The 23,702-nt window shown below is 43.1% G+C and overlaps 1 protein-coding gene across 3 annotated transcripts in view; it reads left to right on the top strand.

Moving 5' to 3' along the window:
* Positions 1–23,702, top strand: part of LOC132578161 (phosphofurin acidic cluster sorting protein 2-like) — a 201,444-nt gene that overhangs the window by 1,130 nt on the left and 176,612 nt on the right. The window lies entirely within an intron of this gene.

The raw sequence follows: 23,702 nt of genomic DNA, 5'->3' as shown, positions 1-23,702 counted from the left end.
TTGGATGTGTCTAGAATAGATGGATGGTGTCTTCTGTTTGAAGAGCAGTGTTTTACACTGTTAAGATAAAATGTTTTCAGGTAGCTGTGTGATCCTCAAGAGAGCTTGGGGTTGCTGTGCTTTCTTTCAATGAATGTGGGTAATATGGTGTTACGATTGATAGCCCCTGAGTGATGCTGTGTGCCCCCCAGCTGCTGATCCCAGCAGCAGAACATGGGTGCAGATAAGCTATTGACAATTAGATTTGGTTGCTGTGCAAGGATGGGGGGCACATGCTCTTTGTCCATATGTGATGGGGGGCACATGCTCTTTGTCCATATGTGACCTTCTAGCAAACCAGTTGTGGGCTGGAAGTCTGTAAGGCTTTGGAGGATAGTAGACTTGGTTAGGAGAAATGTGTGGAAAGGACCTGAGAACACATTTATTTCTTTGCTTCCCCCCCCCCCCCAAGACCACTACTTTAAACTATCATTGCCTAGTTAACTTTTTAAAAGGCATTGCTTCTGTCCCAAGAAAGTGTATTTGCTAGTGAACATCTGTGTTGGGATGGGGGTGGGGACTGCTGATGCATAATACCCATCTGTTCACAAAGTTACACTCAGCTTATTCTGTTTGTTTTCTCTACTGATACTAGTCATTAGTGGTTCACATCCTTATTAAATACCTTTTTGATATGCAGAGGGGCCTGATGGTTACGTTGCCACGGGAGCTGTTATGAATGCAACTTGGATAGTCTGTTGGTAGTAAGAACAAAGTGTGATTAAGGTATATGCATCCATTAAGTAAAGGCAGCTTTCAGACCTATCCTGTGAAAAGTTAGCTATGTCTGGCGGTGGAAAGTGCTGTTAAGGTGTAGCCTACTTATGGAGACCCCACAGGGTTTACAAAGCAAGAGATATTCAGAGACATTCAGAGGTTTGCCATTGCTTGCCTCTGCATCATTACCCTGGACCTCCTTAGTGGTCTGTCTCCCATCCAGATACTAACCAGGGCTGACCCTGCCTAACTTCTGAAATCTTCTGAGATGGGACTAGTCAGGCTCTGTCTGGTCCCAGCTAAATAATGTACTTAGGTGTGCCTAATTCTACTTGGGAAAGTATCAGAAGCAAACTTGTCATTGCTCCTGCACGAATTATAATGTAAATGCTGTACAAAGTAATGATATATGTAAAAATATGGAGCAGAGGTCCATCAGTGGCTATTAGCCACAGTGTGTACATGTGTGTGTGTGTGTGTATATATATATATATATATATATATATATATATATATATATGGTATATAAAAATTTTGGTCTGGATGGGCCATTGGCCTGATCCAACGTGGCTTCTCTTACGTTCTTAAAATGGGTGCACAAATTGGCTTCACTTGAACATTGCCTTACGCAGTTGCATGTGTGTTGGAAAAGCCTCATGTGCCATGGCTGATGGCCAGTTGCACCTAAGAGAGTTACACGCTGCATGTATCTGGAATGGATAGACAAAGGGCTATAGGCTGAAGAAGATGAAGATATTAGATTTATATCCCATCCTTCACTCTGAATCTCAGAGTGGCTCAAAATCTTCTTTATCTTCCTCTCCCACAATAGACACCCTGTGAGGTGGGTGGGACTGAGAGGGCTGTCATAGCAGCTGCCCTTTCAAGGACAACCTCTGCCAGAGCTATGGCTGATGCAAGGCCATTCCAGCAGGTGCAAGTGGAGGAGTGGGGAATCAAACCCGGTTCTCCCAGATAAGAGTCCGCACACTTAACCACTACATCAGACTGGCTCACCCAGAAGCTTACAATGAAACAACTTTTTAGGCTTCAGGGTGCTGCTTTACCACATCCTGTGCAATTCAGCTATAACAAAACTACAGATTACAGAGAGCCAGTTTGGTGTAGTGATTAAGTACAAGGACTCTTATCTGGGAGAACCAGGTTTGATTCCCCACTCCTCCACTTGCACCTGCTGGAATGGCTTTGGGTTAGCCATAGCTCTGGCAGAGGTTGTCCTTGAAAGGGCAGTTGCTGTGAGAGCCCTCTCAGCCCCACCAACCTCACAGGGTGTCTGTTGTTGGGGGAGAAGATATAGGAGATTGTAAGCCTCTCTTAGTCTTTGATTCAGAGAGAAGGGTGTGGTATAAATCTGCAATTCTTCTTCTTCATAGTAGCTGTATACTCCCCCAAACCAAGTTGCTCATCTAGAATTACATTTGTAGCTGTATACCCCAGTTTGCTATGGTTGGTGGAATGACTTCTGCCACCCCAAAAGATTACTTGGCCCTCACAGAAAGTGCTTTGGAGTCTTGTGCATCATCAATGATTGTGTGAACTAGTTTCATGAGATGGCGGTTTGGAGTAAGGTAGGGTAGAGAGATTAACAGCTCCATCTGGCAAACAAGCATTCACGCAGATACAGAAAAAGGGTATGTAACAGAAGCAAGCAGTTTCTGAAAAGATTTGTGTATCCATGGTCTGTTTCGTATTCCATGGCAACTGATGGGAACAGTCTCCAAGCAGAGAAATCATGACCTGGAATCTTGCTTCTCTTTGTAGCTGGTTTTCTTTATGCACCTTACTGCTACTTCTTTTGAATCAATATGTCCTATTGTGTAAACTTTGTAAAACAAATGAACAAAAAGTTTGTTCCTTTCAATACAGAAGAGCTGTGAGATCACAATGAGAAGTAAAACCCAGGAGTTTTTTGATCTGGAACTTAGCAAGTTAGTCCAAGGTATGGTAGTTCTTTTTTTTTTTAACTGCTGGGAAATATGTGATGTCCAACATAAAAAAGAAGCCTGGTGGTTGCCCCTGTAAATCAGGGGGCAACAGGCAGGTGGTTGTAGTTTGGTGGTTCTGGGAGGGGAGTTGTCTTACATGCATTGTGTTTTTCACGAATGCTTAAAATAGTGTATTTTAAATCTTGCTGTAAGATACTTTGATAGCACTTGTATTAACTTAGGGAAGGGACTGTCACTCAGCAGTAGAGCATCTGCTTGGTATGCAGACATTCACAGATTCAATCCCCAACATTTCCAGTTGAAAGTATTGTGCAATAGGTGTGGGAAAGATCACTGCTTAAGATACTGGAGAGCTGCTGCCAGTGATGAACCAGTGATCCCCTTATAGGGTGCACGTACTGGAAGGGTGAATGCAGTCACTTAATGTTGAAGAATGCTTTGAGGGAAATTTGCTATTAGCAGTATTTGTATAATGGTTCCTAAATTGCCTTGACAGATAGAAATAGGGCTTTGTACTTCTGTTCCTGTCAGAGCATGTCCTTAGGACAGTGGTAGGTATAAGTTCCAGTCCATTCTTGAGAAGACGGAAGTTATTTGCTCTCAACTTGGCATCCATGTAGTTCTTCCAGTCATGCCATTTTAGATATTGACTGACAAAAGGCGTAGGTGTGAGTGAGAACAGTTTACTTCTGTATTAGTTAGTGGGGTATGTGCCTTTGATGTTTGCACTGTGGGATGTGAATGGTCAGTCTTCTGTTGTGAACTTCTGAAATTTTGTTTTAGCAGGTGCCCCTCCAATGCTTGGAATTAGCACAAGCTGTGATGTTTGATATACTGATATATTGGAACGCTTCAGGTTGCTTAGAAACAGGAAAGTGAAGAAGACCAAGGAGAAGTGAGGAGTGTCACTTTTCAGAGAAGGCACAACCTGTGTGTGCAGTCTCAGCATGGGGTTTGTGGAAGTCGCCAGTGTTAAATTGGCTGCTGAAGTGCACCCCAGAACACATGTGTATGCTGTCCTTGTATGTATGCAGACATGTTCACACACGCTTGCAGTTATACAACCAGGTGCAAGCACTTTCCCCTCCTTTCTGCTCTCCCCCTTATGCTTCCCCAATCCTATGCCTGGGTTGTTGTTTAAAATTCGTGCATTGCAGTTCTGAGTAAATACCTATTAGGAAAAAAAGGAAGAAGAAAAGAAATGCGTTTCACATGTTTATATATAACCAGAAATCTTCCTGAGAAAAGTATGGGCAACTGATATGTTTGGATCTAACACAAATTGGGGTAGAGTGACATGAATGAAGAGGAATTGTCAGGCCCTATGTAGAAAGTGGCCTGATTTTGCTACATATGAAGCTATATTATAATTGAGACACATCCCTGATTTATTGAGGAGGAGCCATACCTCAGTGACAGAGCAAATGATTTACAGGCAGAAGGTCCCGAATTCAATCCTAGACATCTCCAGTTGCTGTCTGCAATCAAGATGGTCAACTAGGCAGTAATGTGTAACGTTTAACAGATAGTGACAGACCATGCTCTAAAGTACTTATAATTGTAGTATTCCTTTGCAGGTAGATGTATTGCTCTGACAGTAATGGAAGGTACTACGGTGCCATATTTTTATCTAAGGAAAACAAAAGCAACCTTCCAAATCTCTTACTTTGCAGTCTGCTCCTTGTCAGTGCTGGTAGAATTTTCCAGTGATGACCACTGTTGCAATACCTGGGCACCGGTCTCTCTTAGCAACAGGAAAGAGCTGTCAGTGTTGTGCTCAGATTCAATAGCAACCACATTTAAAGAAGAAGAATCTGTAATTGCTGTGGTCAGTATATTCTTCTGGCTTAAATAAGTGCAGTGAGGAGGGTGACTGGGAAGTTCTCTTTGTAGCTGTTCATTTCATTTTGTACAGGAAAGCACTTCCTGCTGTCCAAAGAAATAATAGTTACTCCTGCTTCTAACTGGAGTGTTGCTGGACTTTCTGCATGGACACAGTTTGACTGTTCCAAGCCCCAGTACAGAAAGATCAGTCACACAGTAAAAAACTCCGCTGTGAAATGTTGGAACAGGATGTGATATGACTTTAGGGCATCAGGCTCACCTGCAGGTTTCAAAAGAGTATGGAAGGCACACGTTCAGGGAGCAGACGTGGCCAGCAGATGCCATGCAATCTGTGGAGCTATAGGGGGTTGTTCCATTTTGGAGACAGGAGGCTGCTGTCAACTGATTACATGATCCTTCACTGTAGCTGCAAAGGGAATCTGCTCCCTTTGTGGAACTCAGAGCCATGCCTATGGAGTAAGAAGAATATACAGAAAGCATGTCATTCTGATTAGATCCTTCATTTCCATTTCCATTTGGACCTGCTTATGGATAATATAGCTCCCCTTTTGCACCCAAACAGCCTCCCTTTCTCCTACCCTGGTGTGTCTTCTGGCTCCTCATCTTCTCAGTATCTTTGCTGGGAATATGGCTACAGTGCCTGAACATGCTGTACCTGGCGAGAGACAGAGACATTTGCATTAATTTTATGCCATAATACAATCTGACAGTACTAGAGACCGTTAATTAGCCATGTACCCTCTAGGTAGCAAGTTAGATGTGGATCAAAATGACTTGACTGTCACTTAAAGCAAAATGGGTAACGAAGGGCAGAGATGGGAAACCATCCTGCATCTATAGTAGTCTAGTTAAATATTACAGATTGTCTGACTGAATGAGTTGACACCTCCAATATTGTAGAAATGAAGAGGGATAAAGAACACTGCTCTCAAGGTCAAAAATATGTATCTTGTATGTAGCACAGGCATTTTGTGGGGAGATGAACTGACTGAAGGTCAATTGGGTGAACAGCAGAGTAAGAGAAATTGTATTGCAGTATTTGTCTCCTAGTTCTTGCTGTTTTCTTAAGATACAAGAGGGCAAGTGAGGTATAATGCCTATGGTGTCATATGTAGACTTGGGCAGTCTTGGTTTGAATTCCCACTCACCTGCAAAGGCTACTGTAATATCCTTGGTTTGGTTGCTGTAATAACCTTAGCTTTGCCAACCAGTGTTACCAGTCTGAAGTCCTTGAACAAAGAGCGGAATAATAATTAGCAGATAGCAAAGCAGCGGGAGCAATGATTAATAACTGAAGATAGCAAAGCAGCATGATGTAATGGTTGGGTGTTGAACTAGGTTCTGACAGATCCAGGTTCAGATCCTTCCTCTGCCATAAAGCTTGTTGGGGAACCTTGGGCCTGTCATGCTCTCTGAACTTGTCCTACTTCCCAAGGTGGCTGGGAGGATAAATAGAAGAGAAAAAACACTATACACAGCCCTGAATTTCATGTGGGAAGGATAGAATATAGATGTATTAAATCAACAATGCTAAGGATTTTGCAGTTTCATTTATCATGTTTGCATGCCTCCCTTTCTTTTGGATTCTAGATCATATAATAAACTCTCCATAGAAACTACAGTGACCAACCGGAGGGTATCATATGTTGGTCACATTATGAGAAGAGGAGTTACTGGAAAGGACAGTAATGCTTGGAGAAATGGCAGGCAGCAGGAAAACAAGAAGACACTACGTGAAATAGGTTGATTCAATCAAGGAAGCCATGGCCCTCAGTTTCACCTGAGTAAGGCCATTAATAATAGGACATTTTGAAATTCATTAATTCATAGGGTTGCTGTAAGTCAGAAGTGCCTTGACTTCACCCTCTCTCTCTCCTTCCCTCTCTCTCCTCTCTCTCTCTCTCTCTCTCTCTCGTCTTCTGTAGAGATCAGGACAGTGAGTATGGTGGTTTGTCTTATCGGTCACATTTTCTTCCATCTTTCCTCCAAGGAGCTCAGAATTGCACCAAGTCCTCCATCAAGCCCCCACAACACCCCTGTGAGGAAGGTTACACTGAGTGAAGGTGACTAGAAAGGGCAAATTGGCAAGTTTATTGGCTGGATGGGTTTATTTTTTAAAAAACAAAAACCCTTGGATTTCCCAAATAGAAATCCAGCATTCTCTATCAAGTCAAATTAATATTCTTGGTATGCTTTTCTATAGAAAATATATATACTCCTTCAAAACTGGAATTAAAAATTGGAGTGAGGGAACTAAAGTATGTAGCAGTACTAGAAGTCAAAAAGCCTGGAACCAGGATGTTGAAAAGCAGGAGGAGTTTAAGCCCTGTGGTCCTTTTAACAAAGTTATTGGGTGGGAGAGGATGCTCAGATAAAGCTAGTCCATTTAAGAAGTGTGGGGGATTACATTATCAGCTTGACTCCATTGCTTAATTGAGCTCTTTATTCATCTTGTTAAAGACATTAAGAATCCTTTATTCAGAAACAATTAAGCATAAAGGGAGGAGGGTGATGAATGTCTGGAAGATCTGAACCTACATAAATTCTTCAGCAATACGGAAAGGTATTGTATGACTTCCGTAGAGTTTAAATGGATCAAAATGGTTTACCAGTTTTTCCCCCCTTCCTCTGTCTCTTAATCCAAAGGCTGAGGTTTCTGTTCATTGGCCCTTTCCTTTTTTTTTTGTGAACAAAAAATTTATTTTGCAATATATTTAAAAGTATTCTACCATCAAAATCTAAATATAGTTCATCAATACATTAGACAATTTCTCACCCCTCCAAATTGTGACCTCTGCTGGTATACAAAACAAATTAAAAACCTTTTAAAAGTAAAAATTCACATATATAGAATCTTAACTAAAAGTTGTTATTCACTTAACTTTATCTTAACTCCAGTATAACTACTATTCTTATTCTTTTACTCATTACTTACTTCTTAATCCTCAATATTACAGATGTAATCAAATAACCATAATCTATTCTTCTTTGCACTTTTAAAAAATCAATTATTACTTGTTAAACATTAAACATATATTTCATAGTCCTTAAATCATCACTAAAAATGATTCAAATCTTAATCTTATCTTAACTCACATAAATTTACTATATAAACTCAGCTACTTATATTTCGCTACTAAAGCAGTACTCAGTAATCACAGTCCTTTTTCTCTTTTAGAGTTCAGTTAATATTATCAAAAACCACTAAATGTCTCTTCACCTTCCATTGCATCTCCACATAGTTTTGAAATTTATTCCAATCTTCTTTAAAGTTCTCCAAATTATATTCTTTTAAGATTCTAGTAAGTTCGTCCATTTCACTCCAGTTAAGAACCTATAAGACCCAGTCTCACTTATCAGGTGTTTTGTCTTGCTTCCACATTTGCGCATCCAATGTTCTTGTAGCTGAAAGCAAATACCAAAACAATGTCCTATCTTGCTTTGGGAAGCTTTCTATTTGTAATCCCACCAGAAAAACATCCTGTGCTCTCTTGACATTATAACCCAAGATTTTCGATATCTCTTGTTGAATCAAAGACCAAAATTGTTTTGCCTTCTCGCAAGTCTACCACGTGGTAAAAAGAACCTTGCTGTTTTTTACACTTCCAACACCTAACCGAAACGTTATTGTTCATTTTTGCTAGTTTTTTAGGTGTCATGTACCATCTATACATCATTTTAAAACAGTTCTCTTTTATGTTATAGCACGTTGATATTTTCATAGAGTTCTTCCATAGGTGTTCCCACGTCTCCATTTGTATTTCTTTGTTAAAATTTATTGTCCACTTAATCATTTGAGGTTTTGCCATCTCCTCTTCTGTAGACCATTTCAGTAATAGCTTATAGATCCTTGAAATCAATTTTTCATTTTCACCCAACAGCACTTTCTCCATTTCTGTTTTTTCACGTTTTATACCTGTACTCCTGATACCTTTCTCTACCAAGCTTTTAATTTGTAAAAATTGAAACCAATCAAATTTTTCTTTTAGCTCTTCCGCCAACCATTTCTACTTTGCCTCCATGAAATTTTAGCAGTTGCTCATAGGTAACCCATTTCTCTTCCTGTGAACTGTGATACAGCTTTATGACTTCAGTTGGCACTATCCAAAGCGGTTTCCTCTCATCACCATATTTACTATATTTTTTCCAGGTATTCAACAAAGTCCTCCTTATATAATGGTGTGAAAAAAACCCATCCAACTTTTCCTTCCCATAGTTCATTGGCCCTTTCCGACCCCTGTAAATTAACCTATGCATTCTGGAATGTGATATAATTTAAGAGGTGAGGAATTAAAATAGAGTTGATACCGAGTTTATTTTGAAATAAGCAGTATATTAAAATTGAATGTAGGGTTGTTTCAAAACTACTTTATGTTCACAGAACTGTAACCAAAACCATTTTGAAAATGAAGATTGCCCTCTGTGCACAAAGAATAGAATGGGAGCTGCTTTCCAGTTGAATTGTATCATTCATACAGTTTGGTGTAGTGGTTAAGTGTGCAGACTCTTATCTGGGAGAACCGGGTTTGATTCCCCACTCCTCCACTTGCACCTGCTGAGATGGCCTTTGGTCAGCCATAGCTCTGGCAGAGGTTGTCCTTGAAAGGGCAGCTGCTGTGAGAGCCCTCTCCAGCCCCACCCACCTCACAGGGTGTCTGTTGTGGGGGAGGATGGTAAAGGAGATTGTGAGCCGCTCTGGGACTCTTCGGAGTGGAGGGCGGGATAGAAATCCAATATCTTCTTCTTCTTCTTATCATGGGAGGTGAATGAGTATTGGAACCATGTTGGTGGACCTGTCACTTCAATTGGAAAGAGGATGTTGATTTGGCCCATGTAATTTGCCTTGATCACATGTATTCTTTAGAGATATGGGAGCGCTCTGTGGGATATAAAAGGATGTATTTTCTCACAATTTAGCACAGGTGTGCTAAGAACTGATGAAAATAGCAGTACAGGAAGCAATCCTTAGAAGATTACAGGATGATCCTAAGAGCACTTTCCTTGGAGTAAGCCCTATTGCATATACCTGAGTAGGATTCTGAGTAGACTCCCAAAAATGTGCTTTAAAAATTAATTCGGCATAAAACTTAAATAAAGATTATAAAAATTATTTAAAGATTATATATTATATATAATTATATATGATATATATATAATTATATTCCTGAACAGCTTTCTTTAAGTTTTTAAACATCTTAAAACTCATGACTGAATAGCTACAGAGGTGGTGTGAACTCAGAGCCTTTGTAGTCCAGCAGCGTTCTGAAGATCAGGAGTTAGAATTTGACTTCTGTTGTCTGTTCTCAGGTTATTTGCAAAATGGCAGAGTAAGCAGTATACATGTATGGTGGAGTGGATCAATCTGGAATTGTGCAGAGTGGCAATGGATATTTTCATGTGCTTCCACATCTACCTTGTCTCCACCCTCCCTGTCCCCTTATTCTCTCTCTAGCATGTAGCATTCAAGCAAGCTTGCACATGTGGAAAGGCACCATAATATACCAAGTGGTTTAATAGGCTGAGATCCTTTGCAATAACAAGCCAGCATTCTCCCAGAGTGAGGAGTGTGCTTTATCAATGAAGTTTGCTCGTGACTTGGGGCTTACAATGTAAGCTGTGGTGTTTCATAAGGAGAGGGCAGATGTAATACAGAAAGAGGCTTTGCATGGGGTCCCTCAGCAGTGTGTGAGTCTGGCTTCCTTACAGTTTTGCAAGGAAGATGTAAATATTATTTTTAAAAATGCTTGTTCAACCAGTCATCATGCCACTCTTCCCATGTTTCAAGTGGCTCCCTGTCCCCCTCCTTTACACAATGTGCATTACTTTGCACTTTGCCACATTGAACCTCATCTGCCACATTGACGTCCACTCACCCAGCCTCAACAGATCCCTTTGGAGTGCCTAACACAATCTTCTTTGGTTCTCACCACCCCAAACAATTTAGTGTCATCTGCAAACTTAGCCACTTCACCGCTTCACCGCTTACTCCCAGTACATCCAACTCCTGAGGTGGTCCTGAATCCACTGGGCCAGCTGACTCAGAGCCATATTCTATGAACCATGGACTACATGTACACATGAATACACATAAAGCTAACATACTGAATCAGACCCTTGGTCTGTCAATATTGTCTACTCAGACTAGCATCAGCGCTCCAGGGTCTCAGGTAGAGGTCTTCCACATCACATACTGCCTGGTCCCTCTTAACTGGAGATTCCAGGGGTTGAACCTGAGACCTTCTGCTTGCCAAGCAAAGGTTCTTCCACTGAACCACAGTCCCTCCCCATAAATACTTTGAATTGAAGGGTCAAGAGCCCTTTGGTTCTTACCCTTGAACTGGTGCCTTTGAACCTCTGGGTGCAGCTAGGCCAAGTACCTGCAGTAGAACAAGAAACAGAAGTTCAGCCCAGATTTTATTCAGCTGATAGATGTGAATTTAAGATTCCCCTTCCCTGCTTAAGCCCCTAGAGACCAAACCAGAAAAAAGTTACTTTTACCTTATTCAGTTGGAGTGGGGCCTAAGCTTCCTTGCATTTCTAGGAGGTGCATAAGTGGTGCCTTTGTTTCCCCTCAGTGGGCTGACTATGCATAGGGAAAACACTCCTCTCCCCATCTTATTCTTCTGCCCTTCAAGTTGGGAGCCAAGCTTGTCTCCTCTGACTAAAGGCTGTTATGGGATAAATGGCTTTAGGATTGCAGGCTAGATGGGATGTTGAGTAAAAACATCACATTGAAGTAGACAGAATCTAACTGCAAACTCCTGCCTTAATATCAAAACTGCCAAGTAAGTCCAGCTTTTTAATTTGCTGCTGAGATTTAATTTGTAGTAGAGGAAAGAAACATTAATGAGAGGCTATCTGGCTGATATATGCCCCAAATGCTCGGTTCAGACAGATGTAATTTGAAGCAGGCAAAATATGAAACTGAAAAATGGTATGCAATGTTCGGTGTTTCCAAGGCTTCTAAAATGATTACAAAGCTTGTGCTGAACTATGGCAGAAGATGTATGGAACCTAGCAACTGTGCTTGTTAGGAAAGGATATCAGCTCCATATATTCTGGTGGGCTTGGCCACATCGACGTGCCTGTCATTCTTTCAGCAGATTGTCTCTCAAAGAAATCAGTCAATTATGTAACTGGTCATTGAATACCTGTATTTCAGGAGTATGGGGGAGGAAAACAAGTTTAGCAGTGTTCTAGGAAAACCCATTGCTGACCCATAGATCTAGAAGAGTCAAAATGAAGTGCAGAATCTCTGACAGTGACAGATATATAGTTTTCTTGTCCAAGTGAGTGGTGCAAACCTTCCCATAGCCTGCTGGCAGTCTTAGCCACCATTTCTCCCATTCTTTAGTAGGGGGATTGAAATAATGGAAGTGTATGAGGCACGATAGTGGGACCAGGGCTACAGCTGTGGGTTAGCAATAACAGCCACAAAGGCAAGAAAGAATTAGCAGAAGGTCTCCATAGATGTAGAAAGGGCAAAGTGCTGACAGGCCAAGATGCTCACTCAATCATCATATCATGTCTGTAGTGTCATGCACCATTTGCTTGGCTTAGGGGGGGGGGGTAAGCAGATACTTGCATTTAATTGGTGACCAGTACAGCATAGGTGGCCCATTGATGTTTCTTTGTGGTTGCAGTCTTCTCTTCATATTTCCTCCATGTCTGTTGCCCTGTTTCTTCAAAAATCTCTGATCACCCTGAACATTCAGAAAGTAGTTGCTGCTTTTAGTGGTAGTAAAATGGTTGACAACACAAGAGTGGAACTAAAGTTTACCTCTCCTGCCTGGGCAGGTACGTCAGTTGGCTGCTATAGAAAACTCATTTCAGAATCTGCTTGTCCTGTTGAAAGCAGTGTAAATAATACTAGGTACCTGGGACTCTGGATTGGGTTTTTTGCTGCTTTAAAATTGGAGGCTCAGTTTACTAAACCCTTCTGCATCCACATTGCTTTGTCCAGTCAAAGATCAGACCAAAAAACATCTGATATAGCAGCCCAGTTTGCACAGTGGCTAACCAGATGTTTCCAGGAAGTCTGTAAGTAGGGCATTGAGGCCATTAAAAAAACTCTTTATTTCTGTTTAGGTGTACCCAGACAGCATACTGCCTCTGAATCTCGAGGTCCTGCTTTGCTTCCACGGCTATCATTGATAGGCTGGTCATTCATTGGTATAAGCTGATGATATAAACTAGTAGTAGAAAATTCCACACAATAGTCATGTCACATGTGTTGTGTTTCTTTCATCCATTCTGAATTTGATGCCCACCAGATTTCATTGGATGGTCCAGCATATTAACTTATTAAGCTGCTCTACAGTGAGAATGATTGCTGGACTGTCAGACTTGGTATTGTTTACTCTGATTGGCAATGGCAATTGGCAGTGGGAGCCAGTTTGGTGTGGTGGTTAAGTGTATGGACTTATCTGGGAGAACCAGTTTTGATTCCCCACTCCTTCACATGCAACTGCTGGAGTGACCTTGGATCAGTCATAACTCTCTCTGAGCTGTTCTGCACAAGAGCAGTTCTCAAAAGAGCTCTTTCAGCCCCATCTACCTCACAGGGTGTCTGTTGGGAGGGGAAAGGAGATTGTAAGCTGCTCTGAGACGCCTTCAGGTAGTGAAGGGGGGAGAGTATAAATCCAATCTCTCCTCCTTTCGAAGATCTTTGGGGTGGGGGGGAGAGAAATCTTTCTCAGCTTCTGCTACCTGAGATCCTTTACAATGGAGATGCCAAGATTTGAAATCTGTGTTATCACTGGACTGTGCTGCAGAATCCCTATGCATCTTTGTCCTCAGTTGTGCAGTGACATCAGGGTCATAATGCTGCCAGAGTGAGTGGAGAATTAGTGTTACTTGTCCCCTTCCTTGGTCTGAAGGGCATGAAGGAGTCCTCCATTCTGTTGCAGTGGCTTAAAGTTTGAAAGTATACTCCAAGCCCCTCTTGCTGTGCACGGCTGTCCTCTGGTGAACTGTGCCAAGGGACATTTCGTTGCAAGCTAGCAATGAGCTATTTGCATGTGGAATGCTGATTTAATGTTTACGCTGCTTTGTGGCCTGAAGAGGTGAGAAATAATAACAAATCTAAAGATTGTACTTCAAAAATGAAATTGAAGTAATAAAAGTAATTGGCAAAATTCATTGGTAATCTAATTCAGGCCACCTATAATAACCTTGGGAGGTATGGAAATGGATGAAAATTTGTTTTAGAATGAAGGGGGGGGGGGAAGGAAACACCTATCTAATTACAGAGCTGCTATTGCACTTCCCATAAAAATGCTAGACAGTAAACCTTAATTAATGGCTGTGAAATTAAGCTCTTGGGGAATTCCAAGAGGTGGAAGAGTGAGTACAGTAAGAGAAAACACTGTTATTTCTTGGAAGAGTTTCAGCTCCAATGTGTGCAAAGCATCGTGGCCGCTTGATTTAGCAATAAATAAATTACAAGATTCTTGGATAAAGACAAGACAGGAGAGAGCTGCGGTGTTTTCAGTAGCTACATCAAATGGAATAGTTAAGTGTAAATTACGGGTCTAAATTCAGAACACTCAGGAATGTAACATCAATAGCTCTAGACTAGTGAATACGAATGCATTTTAAAAAGAGGCTATATTGACATTTGTTTCTCACATATTCAAGAACTATCTTATCTTGGTTTACCTCAAATGCCCCTTGAGCTCAATATTTTTTGCTTTGACTGGCAGAGTTTCCAACCTTGCTTGGACCCTTGGCCACTCTTGTAATTTTAAAAATGGATAGTAGGCATCATCACAAAATGGCTGCTATGGTTAGAGGACATGGTCAGTCACAGAATAATTGCCATAGGGGCTGGGGCCAATCAGAAAATGTTGGAAGGGTCCAAGCCATACAACCTCCCATGATAGATGCAGCTGTTTCTTAATGAATGCTCCCTGCAGAAACACAAGTAATGCTTGCTAGACACTTCTGAAGCACCTTCTGGTCTAGTGAGATGGAAGAAAACCCTGATTGGCTCTTCACAGGAAGAAGGAAGTGAGGACTAGGCAACACAACAGCAGACACTATGGCTCCCATGGCTACCAAGCTAAAGACCACTGCTTTAAGTTGAGATTCCCCATGATTGAACTCATTTCTTTCTGCATATGTTCTCCCACTGAGCTTCAGCCCCTTTTTATTTATTCATTTTTTTAATTTTTATTTTTGTTGTTATTGTTGTTATTATTTCAACTTGATGAATCACCCCCATACATACAATAATCATTAAAACCAATTATTAAAAACAGGTTACAAACTCTTTCCCAGAGATGGTGATGGGGCAATGGTGTTTGGATCAAGGATCGATTATATATGGTTATTTATAATAGCTAGCAGTGGCGCTCCCATGTTCAGAGTCAGTCCTTTTATTAGCCAGACAACAAACAATTGGGAGTAGCAGGCTTCCTGATGTCCTGACTGAGCATCCCAGGGGCACAAGGCTTGGCCACTGTTGGACTCTATATCTTTAGATTAGACCTGGTGCTTGCAATGTTCCGTCTAAGCTGCAGAGTCTTGTGAGCAAAAATTCTACTTTGTGAGCTACTGGCATTAACGTTGTGAGCTACTGAATAAATTATTACAGTCTGGGGTCATCCTTCCTGAGCCAAGACAAAAATGTGTGAGCTGGAAGTTAAAAATCTGTGAGCTAACTCACGCTAACTCAGCTTAGAGGGAACACTGGTGCTAGGTAGTCATGCCTTTGTGACCAAAGCCAGCTAGCCCTTTAAAAGAGCAGCCCCTGGTTTTAATAGGACTTGCAGTAGCCATGTATTGTGAGCTCCAGTCTACTGTATCCTTTCAGTTATTGCTCGACTAGCTACTCTTCCCTGAGCCTTGGTGAGTAAGTTTTTATTTCTAGTTTTGATGTTTTCCAGGGTGTGGAGTATCATTCTACCTTTGCTGATTGAGTTGCTTTGTATTTTTCTCTCCTGCGTGGCAGCATAGCAAGAGCTACAGTCTTGACCTCGCGGGGACTGCCTGTGCTCTGGTTTTTAAGAAGTGCTAACTTCTTAGTTCTGTGTATCCTGCCTTTCCACAGCTTGAGGTGACTAGCAGAAGAAATCTGTTGAAGTTTAACACCTGGATTTTGACTCTGTCATTCTGAGAATTGCTGCCCTGAAGAGTCCTACCTGCAGGGCTGGATTAACAAATAGGCCAAGTAGGCATCGGTTTATGGGGCCCCCCCACACCTTTAGGGGCCTTGGGCTGGCTTTCTCCACTGGTTTTCCCTGGTTGTTAATGTTTGTTTTGTGTAATAAAATTGGTTTATTAAAATTGATTGGAAAAATTAAAAACATATTAGGAGATAATTTGCGAGCCCCCCCCCCTGAGATTTTGACTGCCTAGGGTCCTCTACAGGGTTTAATCCGACACTGCCTACCTGCTTGCATGAACAAGGACTTCTTGGGTAAAACAAGTCCAGCTATTAGGTTTGTTTTAGCTTAGTAACCAAGTATTTGTGCTTGTCACTATCTGTTTCTTTTCCCTAAGTTCTCAGTGTTAGAATACGTGGAAAGGGTCAAAGTGTTCAATCGGCCACATGTTGGGTTGCAGAGCAGGCAAATCAACATGGCTTGAGAACCTCCCTCAAATTGCACTTTACTGCTGGGTGTTCTGCATCCCTGTTACTTAAGTGATTGCTTTTCTAGGGTGTAAAGTTTGGTGAGTCAAGAGCTTGCCAAGTGCTTCTGGCTATCTTTTTGCTCACCTCATTCTCTGATTCATCCCTAGAAACAAATTAGATTATTCTAGGATAACTGATGGAGTCATGTGGCTATTAAGCAGTGATCCAGAACTTGTGCAGACATGAATGTTTTGCTTTATAGTGCTATTTCTGGCTCTTTGCATCAGAAGATCGTAGAGGGTAACTGGGAAGGTGTTTGCTTTTGAGGAAAAGTTTACATAGCTAGGGAACAGCGGATCAAGAGCATCTTAAACTCTGGTTCTTGGGAGTGCTACATTACCAGTACTGGTGTAGCTGGTTTGCTGTTTGACTTGGGTTGTTTAAAATGAGCAATGGTCTGTCCCATGCAGTTAAATTGAGACTTCATGAAATTTCTGTTCTGTTTTAAGAAATTTAGAACTGACTATTCTCTGGGCAACTTTTGATTTTCCTCTTTGCTCAGTGCATTCCCAGGCCTATAGAGATGGTTTTAGAATGGTGATCTGCAGCATGAAGCTATGGCTGTTTACTTGGAAGGAATGATAAGGCACTGTTAGCCACTGGATTTGCGGGATATGCAGATAGGGTCCAGCTTGTGCTTGCAGGCAGTGAAAGTGCATGGGCAGGGTCAGCAGAGTTAGAATTATGAGAGACACTGGTTTAGTCTGGCAAGCTGGCTTTGAATCTCTGCTCAGCCTTGAAACTCAGCCCCACTGTGATCTACCTTGCCATATTGTGAAATTAATAGCGAGTAGGCCACCTTGTATACTGCCCTGAGCTCCTTGAGAGGAAGATAAATATAAGAAATAACAAGAATTTGTTTGATATTAACAAATAAAAGCTCTGGTGGGCAATATTCTGCTTTTAAAAGCACACAGTGAGGATTGCTATGTCTTTTAAATAAGTGACCCTGTTGCTGCTACACCTTTAGAAAGCAGCTTGACGCTCACAAGTTCATCACAGGAAGTTTTTCCTTGCGCTGAAATAACTTGCAGGGAAAGTTTCTTTTGCTAGTTTCTTGTGGCAAGCTGCCATAAAGTGCATGGGAGCGAGGCCAGTTTAAAACATTGGGTAAGCCTCTCTGGGTGTTCCTGTAAGAGTTTAGTTCACCTGGATGAAGTCCATATATCTGTGTGCCTAATAAGATCCTTGAATGATCGCTTCTCTCTCTCAGGGCATTTTATTGTACCAGAACTCTACAGGTCTTGATTTTTATCTGAGTGCTTTTTCTGGTGGCCAGAATACGTTCTGGGAGTGTTGATTGATTTCCAGACTGTGATTTTATGGGCCATTTTGAAACTATTACTCTGCCTTGTAACTCCAAACTGGCAGCGCTGAGGTGAGGCTGCAGTTCTTCATCACAGAATCAATTGCCTTTTTTTAGTAATTGATTTTTTGGGGGGAGTTGTCTTAGTTTCAGATGGAATATAAATCGGACTAAAAAGTGTCTCTGCAATGATCACTGGATTGTTGTGTGCCCTGTAAAAGTGTGTCAGCGACATTTTACCCTATAAACTGAGCCGCTACTCATGATGTCTTCACTTTTGGCGTTCTTGCCACTTCTTTTTCTTGTCCAGATGTGAATACAGTTCAGCTTGGGTGTATTTCTGGCCTGGTGCGTTGCATCTTGGAGCTTTGTCCCTTTTAAAAGCTGCTGATGCAGCTTCTCTCACCTGTTCCTTCCCTGCCACTTTCATTGGACTTCCTTTTCCACCTGCTGTGCAGCACAACTGGATCAGGCTTGCTGCAGCAGGTTAGGTGCTGCAGGGGAGTGGACAAAAGTCTGAGGAAAAAATGAGGCAGGAGAAGCTAGGGTAGCTTGGTCTCCTGTGTCTTGCAATCAGTGATTTGAAAATACCCTCCCCCCCATCTTCATGTGACTTCCTGTGTTAGTAAAGTGAAAGTCTGTCAGGTAGACACCCAAGAGGCCTATACTGGAGATGGGCAGTTTCTTGGGGGGTGGGGTGGGGGGGTGGGCTCCCTCTGGGTGTCCTGCCCCCCCTGGGAAAGTGCATGTGCAATACATCGCCTCTCCTTTCCCGGTATAGTGAACGCTGCGTGATCACTGTCTGGCTATGCCTGGCAGATGGTCACTGCAATGGCCTCTCCTACATTACTGCATCCGTGGCAACACCTTCTCGCTGGTTCCCCCCCCCCCCCTGTTTTCACAGAGTTTGCCACGTCATGGTGTGACTGAATGTCCGGCAGTATAACCGGATGGGCAGGCTGGGCTCACCAACCTCGCCAGCCAAGAGAAGGAAAACTCTAACATCAAGCCCGGGCAGACAGAGCTCGTTAATGTAACATCTACCACCTGGAGGACTCGCTGCCGGCGTCCCGGCTTACTGGGCCATGGCAGATGACCCCATGGTGAAAGGGTGGAGCCAGTACTGCGCACACTGCGCTTCACCTAAAAATTCCTCCGCGCAGACCTAAAGGGTATCCACATCCACAACCCACAACATACCAAGTCATGCAGCGATGGGCAAGGGGCGAAACGGCAGGTGGAAGATGCCACTGGAAGCCGCAGTCCCGATCCTGCATGTAGGTGGTTCAGGGTATTGGTCGCCTGATGCTGACCCGGAGACGAAAGCATTTTTCGGCAGCACCCTGAACAACCAAGCAGACTTATTTAGGGACAGCACTGCTTGCTCCGTATGGAGAGGGGCCTAGAAAAGGTGGCCTAAATAAAGCTTGTCTTCTCCCCCCCCAGTTGGCTAGCCGCGGTCAACGGGCATCCTTACTTGCGGTCGAAAAATAACAACAAAGAAAAGGCATTCACCTGCCTCACAAAGTGTGCAAAGACTAAAGCTTGCGTGTTGGAACATCAGAACCATGCTTGACACAGTAGACAGTGGTCGCCCTGAATGATGCTCTGCTCTAGTTGCCCACGAACTTCTCAGGTTGAATATCGACATAGCAGCTCTCAGTGAGGTCCGTTTCCCTGAGGAAGGTAGTCTTCAAGAACACGGTGCTGGCTATACCCTCTACTGGTCGGGTAAGTCAAAGGCTGAGAGCCGCCTTTCTGGCGTTGACTTCATGGTCAGGAACTCCATTGCCTCTAAACTCGAAAACCTGCCAACAGGTCACTCAGATCGCATCATGTCTATGCGCCTCCCACTTCAAAACAAGCAGCATGCAACACTCTTCAGTGTGTATGCCCCAACCCTTCAAGCAGATTCTGCAGAAAAGAACACGTTCTATGCTGATCTACGCTACCTCGTACAGAAGACCCCTACAGAGGACAAGGTGATCATCCTTGGCGACTTCAATGCCAGAGTAGGTAAAGACTCGGAAGCCTGGAAAGGAGTACTTGGCAAACACGGCATTGGCAACTGCAATGATAACGGGCGCCTCCTGCTAGAATTCTGCACGGAGCATCAGCTCACCATTACCAACACTATCTTCCAGCAGAAGAACAGTCTGAAGACAACCTGGATGCACCCACGGTCCAAGCATTGGCACCTTATTGACTACATTCTGGTGCGCCAGAGAGACCTTTGAGATGTCTTACACACCCGAGTAATGCCCAGTGCAGAATGTCATACGGATCATCGTCTTGTACACTGCAATCTCTGTCTTCACTTTAAATCTACACCCACGGGAGGCGGTATCCCCCGGAGGAAGTTTCAGGTTGGCAGCCTTCAGTCAGCCGAAGTTAAAGCTGCCTTCCAGGCAAAACTCCAGACAAGAATTGAGGACCCCAGTTGCCTTACAGATCCTTCTCCAGAAGCACTCTGGGAACACCTAAAAACTACCATCCTGTTGACCTCTGAAGAAGTCCTCGGGTTCTCCACAAGGAAGAACAAGGACTGGTTTGATGAGAACAATCAAGAGATCCAAGAATTACTGGTGAAAAAGAGATCTGCCTACCAAACACATCTTGCTCAGCCCTCCTGTCCTGGGAAAAAAGCAACCTTTCGCACTGTATGTAGCAACCTCCAGCGCAAGCTTCGAGACATTCAGAACGAGTGGTGGACCAAGCTTGCAGAGAGAACCCAGCTGTGTGCAGACACTGGTGATTTAAGAGGGTTCTACGAAGCCCTGAAGGCAGTAAATGGTCCATCATATCAGGCTCAGAGTCCCTTGTGTAGTGCAGACGGCCAAGTACTCCTCACAGACAAGGCATCCATACTGAACCGGTGGTCAGAGTATTTTCAGGTTCTCTTCAGTGCCAACCGCGTAGTTCAAGATTCAGCAATCCACCTCACCCCACTTCAACCAGTGAAAACAGAGTTGGATGAGATCCCCACCCTAGAAGAGACTGTTAAAGCCATCAAGCAACTGAAAAGTGGCAAGGCAGCGGGAGTTGATGGAATCCCACCAGAGATCTGGAAGCATGGGGGCATAGTACTACACAGCAGACTTGACAAAGTACTTGTCACCTGCTGGGAACAAGGCAAACTACCACAGGACTTTCGCGATGCAATCATCATTACTCTACATAAGAATAAAGGGGAAAAGGCAGATTGCTCCAACTACCGGGGATAACCCTGCTCTCCATCGCAGGCAAAATCCTTGCTAGAATACTCCTGAACAGACTGGTGCCCACCATTGCAGAAGAACATTGCAGAAGAGAGCCAGTGTGGCTTCAGAGCTAACAGGAGCACCACCGACATGGTATTTGTTCTCAGGCAGCTCCAAGAGAAATGCAGGGAACAGAACAAGGGTCTATATGTGACTTTTGTCGACCTTACCAAAGCTTTTGATACCGTTAGCAGGAACGGCCTGTGGCAAATCTTGGAACGTTTAGGATGTCCCCCAAGGTTCCTCAGTATGGTCATCCAGCTACATGAAGACCAGCGAGGCCAAGTTAGACACTGCAACGATCTCTCGGAGCCCTTCCCAATAGGCACAGGTGTAAAGCAAGGCTGCGTTCTCGCGCCAACTCTCTTTACGATCTTCTTTAGCATGATGCTTCAAAGAGCCACAGTAGATTTAGAGGACGACGATGGTGTCTACATCCGCTATCGCACCGATGGCAGCCTGTTCAACCTGAGGCGACTAAAGGCCCTCTCCAAGACAATGGAAAAACTTATCCGAGAGCTACTGTTTGCTGATGATGCTGCACTTGTCTCCCACTCGGTATCAGCTCTGTAGCATATGACGTCCTGCTTTGCAGAGGCTGCCAAGCTATTCGGCCTAGAAGTTAGTCTGAAGAAGACAGAAGTTCTCCACCAGCCTGCACCCCAGGAAGATTATCACCCTCCTTGCATCACTGTGGGTGAATCAGTTTTGAAGACAGTCCAGCAGTTCAGCTACTTGGGGTGCATCATCTCCTCAGACGCCAAGATCGACAAGGAGATTGACAACAGACTGGCAAAGGCAAACCGTGCATTTGGCCGACTGCATAAAAGGGTGTGGAGCAACAAGCATCTGAAAAAAGGCACAAAGATCAATGTTTACAAAGCGGTTGTGATGACAACCCTCATCTATGGCTCTGAATCGTGGGTTTTTTACCGTCTTCTGCGACTCCTTGAGCGCTTTCATCAGCGCTGCCTTCGCACCATCCTCAACATCCACTGGAGTGACTTTGTGACCAACACTGAAGTCCTCAAGCGGGCGGAGGTTACAAGCATCGAGGCACTGCTGTTGAAGACGCAGCTGCGCTGGGCAGGGCATATCTCCAGGATGGAAAACCACCGCCTTCCCAAGATTGCCCCGTATGGCGAACTTTCCACCGGCCATCGAAATAGAGGGGCACCGAAGAAGAGGTACAAGGACTCCTTGAAGAAATCCTTTGGTACCTGTTGCATTAACCATCACCAGTGGTCTGACCTAGCCTCAGATCGCAAAGCATGGAGGCATACCATCGACCAGGCTGTCTCTTCCTTTGAGAACGCATGCATAGCTGGTCTTGAGGACAAAAGGAGATTGAGGAAGAATCGTACTGCTACAGCACCAACCCCAAATCAGACTTTTCCCTGCAGCCACTGTGGCCAGACCTGCCTGTCCTGCATTGGTCTTGTCAGCCACCAGCGAGCCTGCAGCAGATGTGGACTACTGCACCTTTCTTAAATCTTCATTCCCGAAGTCAAGCCGAGAGAGAGAGACAGAGACAGAGAAAAATATTCAGTCAAAATCAAATCAAAGTTCCCATTTTACAGCTGCATAAATCTTAATTAACTATGAAATAAACAAACTTATACAAAAACAATTCTACTTAAAATTAAATATATCTGGTTAGTTTGTTACCAAATTTTTACAGTTATAGCATGTATTAAAATATTTAAAATGAATTGTGTCTATAGATAAAAGATTAGTTGATAAAATACCATTCTGTGTCAAGTAACTTACAATAGGGTACCAAGGTACCACCACTTTTTTTGTATGAAAAGGCTAATTTAGTTAAAATAAAATAATTCCAGATTTTATTCAGCCAGTTTTAATTTCTGGTTAAGCTAGCATAACAAAGGCACTCCATCAAAAGAAATTTGAATAACTCTCAGTGGTCTGGAGACTCTTCTGACGACTTTCAGCCCTCCAGTAAAAAGTATTCCAGCCCTCCAGTATTCTGTTGTCTTTCCATTTTAAAGCTATTAAAGTTTTTGCTATGGACAAGAAAATTGCAGTTATTTCTTTTTGTGATTCAGTTGTGTCTATCATAGTCCTGCATTGCTCTGACAGGTTTGGTTTTTTTAAAATATTCTTTCGTATGATTTTAAGTGGTTTATATACCAGGGAAAGCATAACAAATGTGTATATGGGCAAGCACTTTCTCTATGGCCATTATTTTGTGTTCGAGCATTGCTTTGGGTATTCCCCTGTATTTTAGCATGATCAGACATAGAGGGCAGGCCCTTGATGTCCTCTCACGTTTTATTAAGGCATTTTTTAAAAAGTTGCTTAGGGGTTGACTTGTAAGGAAAAAAGTGTTTTTAGGTTGTAAGAAAAGTGATGCAAGTATTTATAAATATACTGTTGTGCTTGACAGGGTTGCCAAGTCCAATTAAAGAAATATCTGGGGACTTTGGGGGTGGAGCCAGGAGACTTTGGGAGTGGAGCCAAGATCAAGGCTGTGACAAGCATAATTGAACTCCAAAGGGAGTTCTGGCCATCACATTTAAAGGGGTGGCACACCTTTTCAAGGATAGGGGCACCTTCTTTTGGGGCTCATAGAATTGGACCCCCTGGTCCAATCTTTTTGAAACTTGGTGGGTATTTTGGGGAGAGGCACTAGATGCTATACTAAAAATGTGGTGCATCTACCACAAAAAACAGCCCCTCCAGAGCCCCAGATACCCGTGGATCAATTCTCCATGATTTTCTATGGGAATAAATCTCCATAGGAATAACAGAGTTCCCAGCAGACATTTCCCTCCCTTCCTCCCGCTTTCTGACGACCCTGAAGCGGGGGGAGGGCCTCCAAACCGGGGGATCCCCTGCTGCCACCTGGGGATTGGCAACCCTAGTGCTTGAACATGTGTACTCCATAACTGGGAGGTCCTTGATATTAG

This window comes from Heteronotia binoei, chromosome 1 (assembly GCF_032191835.1).
Source record: "Heteronotia binoei isolate CCM8104 ecotype False Entrance Well chromosome 1, APGP_CSIRO_Hbin_v1, whole genome shotgun sequence".
In the NCBI taxonomy this organism is placed as follows: Eukaryota; Metazoa; Chordata; class Lepidosauria; order Squamata; family Gekkonidae; genus Heteronotia; species Heteronotia binoei.
This window is presented reverse-complemented; position numbering and strand designations above follow the sequence as displayed.